The sequence below is a fragment of the Danio rerio genome, chromosome 21 (genome assembly GCF_049306965.1).
Source record: "Danio rerio strain Tuebingen ecotype United States chromosome 21, GRCz12tu, whole genome shotgun sequence".
NCBI lineage: Eukaryota > Metazoa > Chordata > Actinopteri > Cypriniformes > Danionidae > Danio > Danio rerio.
In genome coordinates, this window is record NC_133196.1 from 32021439 (window position 1) to 32034461 (window position 13023).

The window sequence follows — 13023 nt, forward strand, 5'->3', positions numbered from 1 at the left end:
CAGGAAAAAACGGTTCTAGAAAGCAGGTAAGACAAAAACAGAAGCCAAAAAGTAAACGTGGTAAAAATCAGATGAGCACTTTTCATTTTCTGGATTGCTTTTTAAAACTGTTGATTAGGTTTAGGGTAGTGGGTGTGCAGGTTGATTGGTGCTTTTGAAAATACTAATGGTTGGGTTTAGGGAAGGAGGAGGGTGGGTGAGTCGATCTTTCAGTCAGTCAGTCATTCAGTCAGTTGACAGTCAGTCAGCAGCGTCCTCTGGTGGATTTACATGAGAAAAGCAGGTGGGAACAGCGCTTGTGAGAGAAATTTGAGATCTGAAAAAGCATACACAGTGTACGACTCGCAAAAACTGCAAAAAATAAATAAAATAATGTAGCTCCTTCCAAAAAGCCCGGGTTGTTTGAATGTCTTTAGTGTCACTTTTGATTCATAAAATTTCTTTTACCCAAACATTTACAAAATATACATTTACATGCAATATAGTTTAGGGACTCTGGAACTGAATAGTGACACTAATTGTAATGTTTTTGCATTTTTTATTTAGTTTCAGTCAGCGATGTTATCACTTACCTCCATTCACAACTCAAAAATGATTAAAACACTGTACTTTGCATGCCAGACCTGTAGGTGCTAAATAGGTGCTAAATATTCACATACAGTCCTGTAGTTCACCATTGATGTTTTGGTTGTCAGGTACTTACAAACGTCTAGACTGAATACATAATGCACATGATGTCATTGATTTCATAAAATTGTGTTACTGTTTTAACACAAAAACTATAACAGTATTGTTTTCAAAAGCTTGTATTGTGAAACCCAGAATCCAAAAAAGTTTTGTATATTCATGCACCCAAAACAACATGCATATTTTAATTACCAAATTAGCATATGATTTCTGTGGACTGTAGTAATGATGCAGAAAATTCACAGGTATAAAACACATTTTTAAATATGTTAAAATTGAATACAGTCATTTAAAATTCTACTAATGTTTCACAATATTATTATGTTTTAGTTGAAAGTGCTGTAGTGTAAACTTCTCTTAAATTGTATTATAAATTGCATAGCTATACAGAAACATTTAAAAAAAAATCTATTTTATTATTAAAAATAACTTAATTTATTCAATTTCCTTCAGCTTAGTCCCTTTATTCATCAGGGATCACAGCAGCGGACTGAACCGCCAATTTATCCAGCATTTGGTTTTACAAAGCGGATGACTTTCCAGTACTGGAAAACATCCATACACACTCATTCACTCACATACACTATGGCCAATTTAGTTTATTCAATTCACCTGTAATGCATGTCTTTGCACTGTGGGGGAAACCAGAGCTATAAAGATCTTGGTTCCTATGTTGTGGTAGAAAATAATACCTTGAATTTTTAATCACCTAGTTATTTATTTTTTGTCCTTAACCTTGCTAAAGACTGATTTATTGATTGATTGATTGATTGATTGATTGATTGATTGATTGATTGATTTTAATGTAAAAATAGACAATGTTTTTAGAGTTGGCTTTTCTAGTCATTTTCTAAAAAAGTTTTAAAAGAAACTACTTATTATGCTCATCACAGCTGCATTTAAAAACAATAACACTGTAAAAATAATAATATTGTGAAACATTATTACTATTTTAAATGTCTGTTTTCTATTTTGACATTTAATTTATTCTTGTGAATTTTCTGGCTCATTATTCCAGTCCACAGAAATCATATGCTAATTTGGTGTTTAAAACCATTTCTTATTATCATTGTTGAAAACAAACCTCATAGACGATTATGAAGGTTGTAAACAATAGCAATGATCCTAACACATTTCTTGTTTTATTTTTTTAAATTTCCATAGCTTCCAAGATTAAAAAAATAGCAACATATTCATAAATAATGTTAAATTAGATAATAATGACTGAATTCCCTCTTGTTATGGTTATGAAGTTTGACAACATGCAGGAAATGTTCATTGGCTAATGACATCACCACACTGAATTGGTCTATATTATATGATACTTTCATTGTTGAATATAGGAAGTTCTAAAAAAAAAAACTTTTTTTTTTTTTTTTAAATATACATATCTTTTGTACCATTACAAAAGTTTTAGTGCTACATTTGAGTCTTGCTACAATTTCTTAAACAGTAGATATCTTTAAAGGTTTGGGAAGTTTTCCGAGCAGCAGTTGAGGCAACCTTACAAGAAAATGAATCCAGCAAGTGAGTGAATCAACTAATCAGGCTGATGTAATTAAAGTAAAAGAATGATAGTGGAACTAGTCTGGAAAAAAAGCTGATGAAATCATGACACTTGACAGAAAAGTTGTACTTGTCTCCATTATTAGTTTCAGCTATAACTCTGGCTATAAGTATAGAGGCAAAACCGAATCGACTCCCTCAAAATCAGAAAGTGCTGAAATCCTGACATTTCTAGATTCATTGCATCAGGCTGACCCTGAGACTTCACAGCATTCCAAGCTTGACCTCAGCTTTTCTCAAGAATTGTGAGGGATAAGGAACTCACATTGGAAGAAACTGATAGAGACTGACCCTGGGATCCAGAACTATGGCACGTGCAAAGCATGTGACCGCACTTTACGGCACGATCACACATTTTAACTGTTGGTTATATGTAAATCAAATTCTGGTTAATCTGCTTTTTTAAAATGCAGGATTGATGCTTATTGTCTTTTTATAATCCTGAGTTAACAGTTGATATAAAGGAAGGGAAATGTTGATTCAATTACGTTACATTTTCAACATGTAATTCAATTTCTAGCCAAAAAAAAAAAAAATAGGGATTAAAATTCTTAAATACTTGCCTGGTTTTAGCTAACCAGACCACATTCTTCCAAATTGTGTGCTGTAATTTACAGACATGAAGAAATAAGTAGTATCATTCAAAGGGGTCTTCTGAAACCTTTATTAGATTAAATATTCTATGAGTATTAAAAGTTCAAGCTCAGTTGACAGATTTGGTGGCGCAGTTTTAATTGTTGATGAGTCACTTTACCTTTTTTTCTATTTAAAAAGGCAAAACAATGTTTGAAGTAAACATTAAAACATTTAGTATTTTAATAGTATAGCCTCAGGATGTGTGGAGTATTGCATGAGTTTAGCATTCAATGACAAAAGTGTGTGTAAAGTTATCTAATTGTGACCTACATACAGCGGGGAAAATAAGTATTGAACACGTTAGCATTTTTCTCAGAAAGCATATTTCTAAAGATGCTGTTGACTTGAAATTTTCCCAAGATTTTGGTAACAACCAAAGAAACCCACATATGCACAAAAAACAAAACTAATGAGTTTTCAAATTAAGTAATGCATAACAAAATGAAATGACACAGGGAAAAAAGTATTAAACACATGTAGAAAGACAGTAAAAGTAGTTATTCAGCAACCCTCTGCCCTTCGTCATTGTAAATTAATATTATAGCTTCTTCAGTTCAACAGCTACATTAGCAAGATGATAAAGATGAAACTGGGGTGGACATTTCAACAAGACAATGATCCAAAACACAGACAAGGAAACTCTCAAATTCTTTCAGAGAAAGAAAATCAAGCTGTAGAATGGCCCAGCTAATAACCTGACTTGAGTCCAATATAAAATACAAATGAAAGATCAGATTTGATAGACAAGACGCACAGAACCATCAAGATTCTTACACTCTGTTGTAGTCAAAAACTCTCACCTGAACAATTGATGTGACTTCATTATCCATTTAAGATGCGTCTTTAAGCTACCATCACCAAAAAAGTTTTTTATATAAAGTATTAAATGTGTTTCAATAGTTCAGAACTTTATTCTTGTGTCGTTTCATTGTTATTAAACATAACTAATTTTCAGATAATTTTTTTTGTATTATTATTATGTTTGAATTGTTTGGGTTTTTACCAAAATCTGGTTCAATTCCATGTTAAAAGTTCCTTTAGAAATATTATTTAAATGTGATGTGTTCAATACTTATTTTCCCCACTGTAATGAAAATACACCTTGATATAAAAAGTTGACGTCCATTTGGCATCTACATTTGACAGCCATAACAAGTAAATCAATTACAGGACAGTCATTGATTTTCAATTACTATCTATAGTCAATAATTGATTTTTGACTGTATACAGGACTTGTGTCTGAATGAGCCAGTGTATGGAAATCAAACTTTTCTGTCATTATTTTCGTGGTCAAAAGGACATCAATGTGTGGATGTCAATTGGATGTCCAGGTTTTGACATCAAATCAATTGGGATTTTTTTACACATTTTTTGATGTCATTTTGTCTATCATCAACAATTAACTTTAAAGATTATGACAAAAAGACAAGTTTATATCTCAAAATGTAGCTTTTATAATAAGAAAAACTATAAAAAGTGTTTTATAGAACCATACTTTTCACTGTATGTAATGCAAATAACAGTCAGACTTTATTATGTTTCTAATTAATATTTTGACACAAATGCTTAAGAATAATTAAACAAACGAATGAGCCCTCTTCGACTGTAAAGTATCATAATAAAATTCTAAATCTGAAGTTATGTATACACATTTTTAAAGAGAGTTAAGTGAATTAGAAAGAGTAGGAAAATAAAAACATATAAATATTAATGCACTGCTGTGCTGACTTACAGTAGTTGTAAAGTGATGATCTTTGCACTGTGTCACTCTTCACTGAAAGCAATGAATTTCCCAGAATTCTGACAGCTTATACAGCGTGATGCATCATCTATCAGTTTGTACTCTGAAATTCTTGTTCGTTTTACTTTGACAGAACAATTTCCTGTACATCTAATCCTCTTTAACATAGAAAAAATTGACATACTTTTATTGAATAAATACTGTTTAATAGTAATATTATCACATCAATACTGCTGGTTGATTTACAGTGTACTCAATGGACAACCTTTAACACATATTTTACTTTTTCAGGTTTGGGTTTGCTACAACCTCTTTTTTTTTTTTTTTTTTGTTACATAAAATGAACAAAATGTATCAACAACTTATTTTATTTCAGTGTGTTGCCATGGAAATGTAATTTTAATTGACATTTGGTTTAACCTGATTAATAATAACAATAATTCAAGAGTTCACACTTAGCTGATGATTTATAAAAGCTTGTTTGGCATGCTGTCCCGGGAGAGAGCCCCGAGCTCAAGGGCTCCTCGAGCCCGGAGCTTCCTCCTGTTGGCAGAGCAAAAAGGGAGCCTGAGCTCGGTGGATCTCAGAACTCCCCTGCTGCTGTAGCTAAGGGAACACAAGGGATTAGAAAAAGCTTGATTGTTATGTATGTTGAATGTCTTTGGATGGTGGGAGGAAACCGGAGAACCCGGGGAAAACCCACACGGACACGGGGAGAACATACAAACTCCTCACAGAAACACCCACCGGTCCTGTGGAACCAGGGCTGGCAGTGTTCTTGCTGTGGGGCTCACAGTGCTAACCACTGGGCCGCCGTGCCGCCCAATCAGAGGTAAAGGAGGAGAATAGGGGAGGAGGGGGGTTTCTTCCAAACGAAGATAAAGTGAACTGAAAACTGTGGCTTTTTATTGTAGCTTAGGGCTCATATGATTGGAAGATTAGTGATTAGCAAATGCGAGACCGGCCGTGATAAATCATAAGCACGTGATCCTCTCAAAATTAATTTATGAATAAACTTCACTAAAACAAAATAATTAAAAGATTAGTCAAATTAGTCAACAAAAGTGATGTCCGGATGAAAAATTTGCACATTATTTGTTTAATTATACTGTAATAGCATCAAAATATGAGGAACATGTTACATTGTTACATGGGAGGGGTTAAACCGATTAAAAATATTTTATACAATTATTGACTACATTACATGGCAAAAAAGGCAAACTACAGATGCGTTAGATCTCTTCAGGGATTGAGTAGACGCATTCCACAACAAACAGCTTTCTTTGCATTATCATGAATAAAAGTGAAATAAAATGTGGAGCACATACAGACATTACACGTATAAACTGCACAACATACCTAAAAAAATCTACATTTGCATAACTAATATGTTTGCTGTTCATATATTAATATAAGCAAAGAAATCTAACAAAGAAAAAAAACTATCCATTCATTCATTTATTTTCTTTTTGGCTTAGTCATTTTATTAATCACCTTATTAATTATTCTGCTGTATCAATGAACTGCCAACCCATCACTGGAAAACACCCACACACTCTCATTCACATGCATACACGACTGACAATTGAGCTTAATTCACATACTGCATGTCTGTGGACTTGTGGGGGAAACAGGAGCACCTAGAGGAAACCCACGAGAACACAGGCAGAACATGCAAACTCCACACAGAAATGCCAACTGACCAAGCCGAGGTTCAAACCTGCGACCTTCTTGGTTTAAGGTGACAGCACTACCCACTGCACCACATGAAAATAAACTAATAAAAACAACATAATTACTTAAACTTTAACAAATATTTTTGTGAAAAAACTTAAACTGTTCATAAAATAGATTTTAAAAATTATTCTATATAAACACTTGCATCTTAATGATACTAACTTATCACTGGTTAATATTACAGTAACTAATGTGAACAAATGGGAGTGCAAGAGTCGGGTTCAAACAGTAAAAGCAGTTAAAAATGTTTAAAGACAGACACTTTGTGTGTTCAACCCAATTATTCAGTCATGTTAAATTGTACAATTTGAGCAGAATAAAATAATGTAGTAATAATGTTGTACCGACAATTCTTCTAATCAGTAAGTCACACATGTCAGAAATCTTTAGTACTCCCATGATAAGCTGTGAAATCACTGTAAGTGGGCTACATGTGACACTAAGTATTTAGCAATGAATATTACTAATCAAAAATTACATTATGACATAGTTATGATTGAAATTTCATAATTTCTCATTGTAAAAATGCAGATTGTTTCCTCTGAGGTTTTGGTTTAGGGGTATAAGGTTGGGTAGGGGGATAGTGTGTTTTTTTTTCTACTCTCATTTTGCCGATAGCCACTGACTTGAATTTCACTTCATCTATAAAATTGGACGAAATGGCGGTGAGAAAATTGACCAAAATTTTCACATTTTTGTGAACTATCCCTTTAAAATTCTTTAAAAAAGTGTTTATTATGGACAAAAAGTAGCCTACAGTTTTAATTCAAGGTTATTCCTGTTATCGCAACACAAGTGGATTGATCAAAAACCAATTGATTCTGCAAAAAATATCCAGAATTATGTTGTTTCAACACATTTAGATAAATAGCTTAAACAAACAGCAGATATCATATTTGAGTGTATGCTCAATCCTCAATCACATTTCCCAGAGATGGGTTGCGGCTGGAAGGGAATCAACAGCGTTACAACGTGCTGGATAAGTTGACGGTTCATTCCGCTGTGGCGACCCCGGATTAATAAAGGGACTAAGCCGACAAGAAAATGAATGAATGAATGCTCAATCACAACTTTTTAAAAGTGTAAACAATTACCACAGAAGCACAGAAATAAGAAAACCAACCAAACGTTTAACCAAGAAACTAAGTTATATCCAAAAAAAAAAAAAAAACAGAAAGAGAGAGAGAGAAAAGTAAGGGTCTGGAATGGAAAGGAGCGCGATCAGCAATGCGTGACACAGGAGAGGCCGCGGCGGGCGCGTTCGCCCCGGGGCTGCGGCCACACTCACATCTTTGTTGCTTTCTCTCTGCGTGAGACGACGCACAGGCGCTTTCCTGACAGAGGGAGAGGGGGGTATTAGGTTTTTTACTCTGCCCACTGGTTCCCACTCCAGCTGCATACAAGACTAGCACCGCAGGAGAGCCCCAGAAGACCAGCGGAATAGAGAGAGGAAGAAGTCCGGTTTCGCAGACGCTCAGGAATGTTGCGAGCTGTGTGAGATTTCTAACAAACACCGCAGTGCCGATCTTTCTCTGCCCCGAGGCTCTGTCCTGCTCACCCCCACCACCGCCTCGATCAGCACAACAAGATCCCCGTCAGACTGGATCATCTTCTGTTCCTGTAATGCGTTGTTTATTTATTTATTTATTTATTTATTTATTTATTTATTTATTTATTTATTTAATGTCTCCTTGACTATTAGCCACATCTGAAGTGTTAGAGTTTGGGACATACAGTACCTTGCTTCTGTGTTTTTTGGCAGAACGATAGTGAAAATCCTATGCTGCCTTTCTTATTGTAACAACAATGAAAATACAGAAGAATAAGTAGCTATAATACAAACAATGCAAATACCTTTTGCACGAAAAGAGAATGACAAATTTTAAAGAATTATTGCAATGGTAAGAGAAAAATAGTGAGAAAGAAAAAAAGACAATACAATATAAAATCAAAATGAATGCAGAATATTAAATAAAGCACACATTTTAGAAGTTTTAATTGCTTTCTTGTTATGAGACTCTTATATAGTATTCGAGTACAAATCCAATTCTCGTTTAAAGTTTAAAAGTTTAAAAGTTTAAAGTTAAAATTTTGTTTACTTTTATAGCAAGAGATGTCAATGTCATTTTTTGAAAATTGTTTAACTGGATAAAATCTCTGAATATTTTAAAAAATAGATTTCTTTAATTTTATTTGTTTAAAATTCTAGGAGAGTGACCAAACATAAGACCATTTAATATCATCCAAAGGTTGTTCCACCTACTGTATGCTGTCACTGCATTTAGTTCACTTTTTTGTACAGTGCATTTCATAATACATTTCAAATCTATACAGAGTGAAAGCACAAATCTACATTTTCACAAATGCTGGCTTATTTGAGTGAACAAAGCTGGATACTTAAATACTATATTTTTTAATAAATTGATTATACTTTCACCTATAATGTGCAGATTTGTCATAATTTGTTCAGGGGTTTATATGTCAAAATAACATTCACTTTTGAGAAGTGTGTTCTGGGAAAATTCAATAGACTCAATGCATGTATGGCCGTGTGAACATCAGTAAACAAAGTAAAAATAAAGGTTTTCAACCGGGGGCAGATTCAACCAACAAGAGAGGTAAGTGTTTGCTTAGGGCCCCATGAAGCTAGTAATAAAGTTTTTCTAAATGATATGAAATGGCATTTTGTGATATGTTTTGTTTGGTCAATGTTTAACAAAAACAATTCTACCATAATTATTACATCTTTGCAAATGTGTCACCTCACTCCCAATCATGGATTAGTCAGCAGTCAAATCAGGGGAAGATTTATAGTTTTAAAAACCAAAAGTTTATTCAAATTTTTTTTTCATGAATTCACTTTAAGCAAACAATATATATAATATAAAATGTAATGACTGCATTAAAATTGAGAAAACAGGACCAAGTGATAAAAGAAAAAGGCAGCTGAATACATAAACACAAATACGAAGCATGCATGTTACTGTAAGAACTGCTTAGGGCCCCCAAATCACTAAACTGCCCTTGTTTTTAACTCAATGTATAGTCAAATATGGAAATTCCAGCCAATGGGTTACAATGTAAAAACAATTTGTCCATATTTGATGACAACCCAGCCTTTTTGCTGTGTGTGTGTGTGTGTGTGTGTGTGTGTGTGTGTGTGTGTGTGTGTGTGTGTGTGTGTGTGTGTGTGTGTGTGTGTGTGTGTTTGTGTGTTCGACTCCCGACTGGGTCTGTTGGCATTTCTGTGTGGAGTTTGCATGTTTTCACCATATTGGCGTGGGTTTCCTCCGGGTGCTCCAGTTTACCCCAGAGATGCGCTATAGGTGAATGGAATAAACTTAAGTGGCCATCATATGGGTGTGAATGAGATATATATTTGTATGTGTATAATGTTTCCCTGTACTGGATTAAAGATGGATGTGCATCACTTCACTTAAACACCAAACTGTTTAAAACAGAAAAACAGCAAGCAAAAAACAGGAAAGAAACCCATCTGAACACTGGCAGGCAGAAGTGACTTAAAGGAGGAGGAGGGGGTAGAACTGAAAAGCCAAATGACTGGGACTGTCATCAGAGGAACAGGTGTGCTGATGTTTTTCACAGAAGATGCTGATGGGACAGATCCGCTGGGGTATATTCTATAATAAAAATAGTCGGCTCTCGTGAGGGATTCCTAAACAAGTGCGCATGTTGGACTGTCAAGCACAACAGTGAATGCGAAACAAAGACCAGATGCGTAATGATGCAGAGGAGAAAGAATCCTACGTGTTCAAGTCGTTCAGAGAAAGATTTCAGGAAAAAAAATACAATGAAAGATTGACACCTAGTGGTCGTATGGCGACACTGAGGATTTAACGGAAAGGTTAAAGAGATAGTTCACGCAAAAAAAAAAAAAAAAAAAAAAATTATAATAACTAATTATATATCCCCATTTCTGTTTAACGGAGAGAAGATTTTTTTCAACACATTTCTAAACATTATAGTTTTGATAACTCATTTCTAATGACTGATTTATTTTATCTTGGCCATGATGACAGTAAATAATATTTTACTAGATATTTTTCAAGACACTTCTATACAGCTTAAAGTGACATTTAAAGGCTTAAATAGGTTAATTAGGGTAACTAGGCAGGTTAGGATAATTAGGCAAGTTATTGTATAATGATGGTTTGTTCTGTAGACAGTCGAAAAAAATAGCTTAAAAGGGCTAATAATTTTGTCCTTAAAATAGTGTTTAAAAATTAAAAAAACAGCATTTATTCTAGCCTAAATAAAAGAAATATGACTTTCTCCAAAAGAAACAAATATTATCAGACATGCTGTGAAATTTCTCTTGCTCTGTTAAATATAATTTGGGAAATATAAAAGAAATCAAAGGTGGACTAATAATTCTGACTTTAACTGTATATATATTTACCTGTTTGAGTTTCTTTTGTTGAATGAAAGAAGATAATTTTTAAAATATGAAAAACTGAAAAGCCTTTCCTTTTGGCTCACCACATTTCCCTTATCATGGTATTTAGCAATGTTTGAACATTCTTTAAAATATCTTTTTTTTTGTGTTTAACAAAAAACAGGGGACCTCTTGAGAGCAACTACTAGTCAGTAAATTTATGGTTCAACTATATCTTTAAGTTATTGTTTCTGTTTCTATGATATTCTTGCATTTCTTAATTTTCCTTCAACTTAGTCCCTTATTTATCAGAGTTTGCCACAGCGAAATGAACCGACAACTTATCGAGCATTTGTTTTATGCAGCGGATGCCTTTCCAGCCACAATCCATAGTGGAAAATACCCTGCACTCTCATTCAAACACACACATGCATGCACGCATGCATGCACGCACACACGCAGACACATACACACACACACACACACACACACACACTATGGCCAATTTAGTTTGCCCACTTCACAGTTTAGTGTCTGTCTTTAGATTGTGGGGGAAACCGGAGCACTTGGAAGAAAACCCACAACAACACGGGGAGAACATGCAAAGTCACAGAAATGCCAACTGACTCAGCCGGGGCTCGAACCAGCAAGCTTCTTGCTGTGAGGTGACAGTGCTAACCACTGAGCCACTGTGTTTTTTTTACACAAATCTATAAGTGATTTAAACCTGTTATAGAACTATACCCAAATCACATAACATGTTTATCATCATCACTGGGAGGAATATCATGTCGTCATTTATTCACCCTCATGTTGGGAAATAAACTATATTGAGTTAATACATATTTTTACTCAAAGTGAATAACTGTAATACCAACCTCACACAGCAGAAGTGTGTGTCTGTGTAAATAAATATATGCAAACTCATAGACACATGATTCTTACACGGTTTCAATCATCTGCTGTATCACTGTAAGATGAACACATAAACTTACTTCAAAAGTTTCACATTAAGTTTTTTCACCATTTCACTTGAGAGCAAATGCATATTGAAACTGTAGGAACGTCACAACAAAAATCCAAAATGACAGTCTAGGTTAACGTGAAGAAAATACATTAGAAATATATAATTATATTACAGTTGTATGCTGTAATTATTAATAATTACAATACTATGATACAGGAATATTTGTCATGGAAAGATTCACGTAATAAGATGACGTTTAATGATAAACTACATTTGTAGGCTATTAAAAATACAACTGCATAAAGAAGTTAATAAATAATTTTAAAATCAGATAGATAGATAGATAGATAGATAGATAGATAGATAGATAGATAGATAGATAGATAGATAGATAGATAGATAGATAGATAGATAGATAGATAGATAGATAGATAGATAGTAGAATTTAAGGAAAATAAAATAAACACACACACACAAACAAACAACAAACATAAAAACAAAAACATCAATTTCAAAATGATTCTGAAGCCTGGAGAATTGATGCTAAAAAATTTATCAAATCTGGATTAGATATTATCATTAATTATGCTAAAAGTTTTACATTATTGTGGCGATATTACATAATGCTTACCTGTTACAGAATATATAAAATAGTTATTAATAACAAATTATACTACCTTAATCGTTTTCAAAATACAGATGCAGTCTTGCTCAGCAATTCAATAATAATTATAAACAGTAGGCTACAGACCTCAAACTTTAGCATGTATTCGTTATAAATATTGTTTGTGCACATTCCAACTCACTACCTCAAAATTAATGACATGCAGTTTTTACGGTTTTTGTCTCAAAATCCATTTTTAAATAATTAGTAAATAATATTAGTAATGTTTTACAAATTTTTAATGACTGTTTGAAGCTGTACTCGCGAGTGTAAATAAGTCTGAATGTGCTGTTAACAATATAGATTACTGCAGTGAGGAATATATGACATGAAACAGTAAGTTTGTTGAAGCATAACTTTAGCCTGCCCTGACCTCTATAGGAAAAATAAGGTATTGCAATGCTCTTGAAATGCTGTTGAGCCCTACACCAATGGGATTCCTCTGCAGTTGTGTTTTTCTCCTGCAAGAAAAAGCCGCATTAATGTCTATTCACAGTGTCAGTTCAAAGCAGCCTGATTGTTGCAGTGGTTGAGCTTAACAGTTCAGCTCTGGGGCATGCAGTGTATGCTTTATAGCTAAAATCACTCTCATTTAAGTCGTAGACTACAGTACGATGAATGTGAAAATG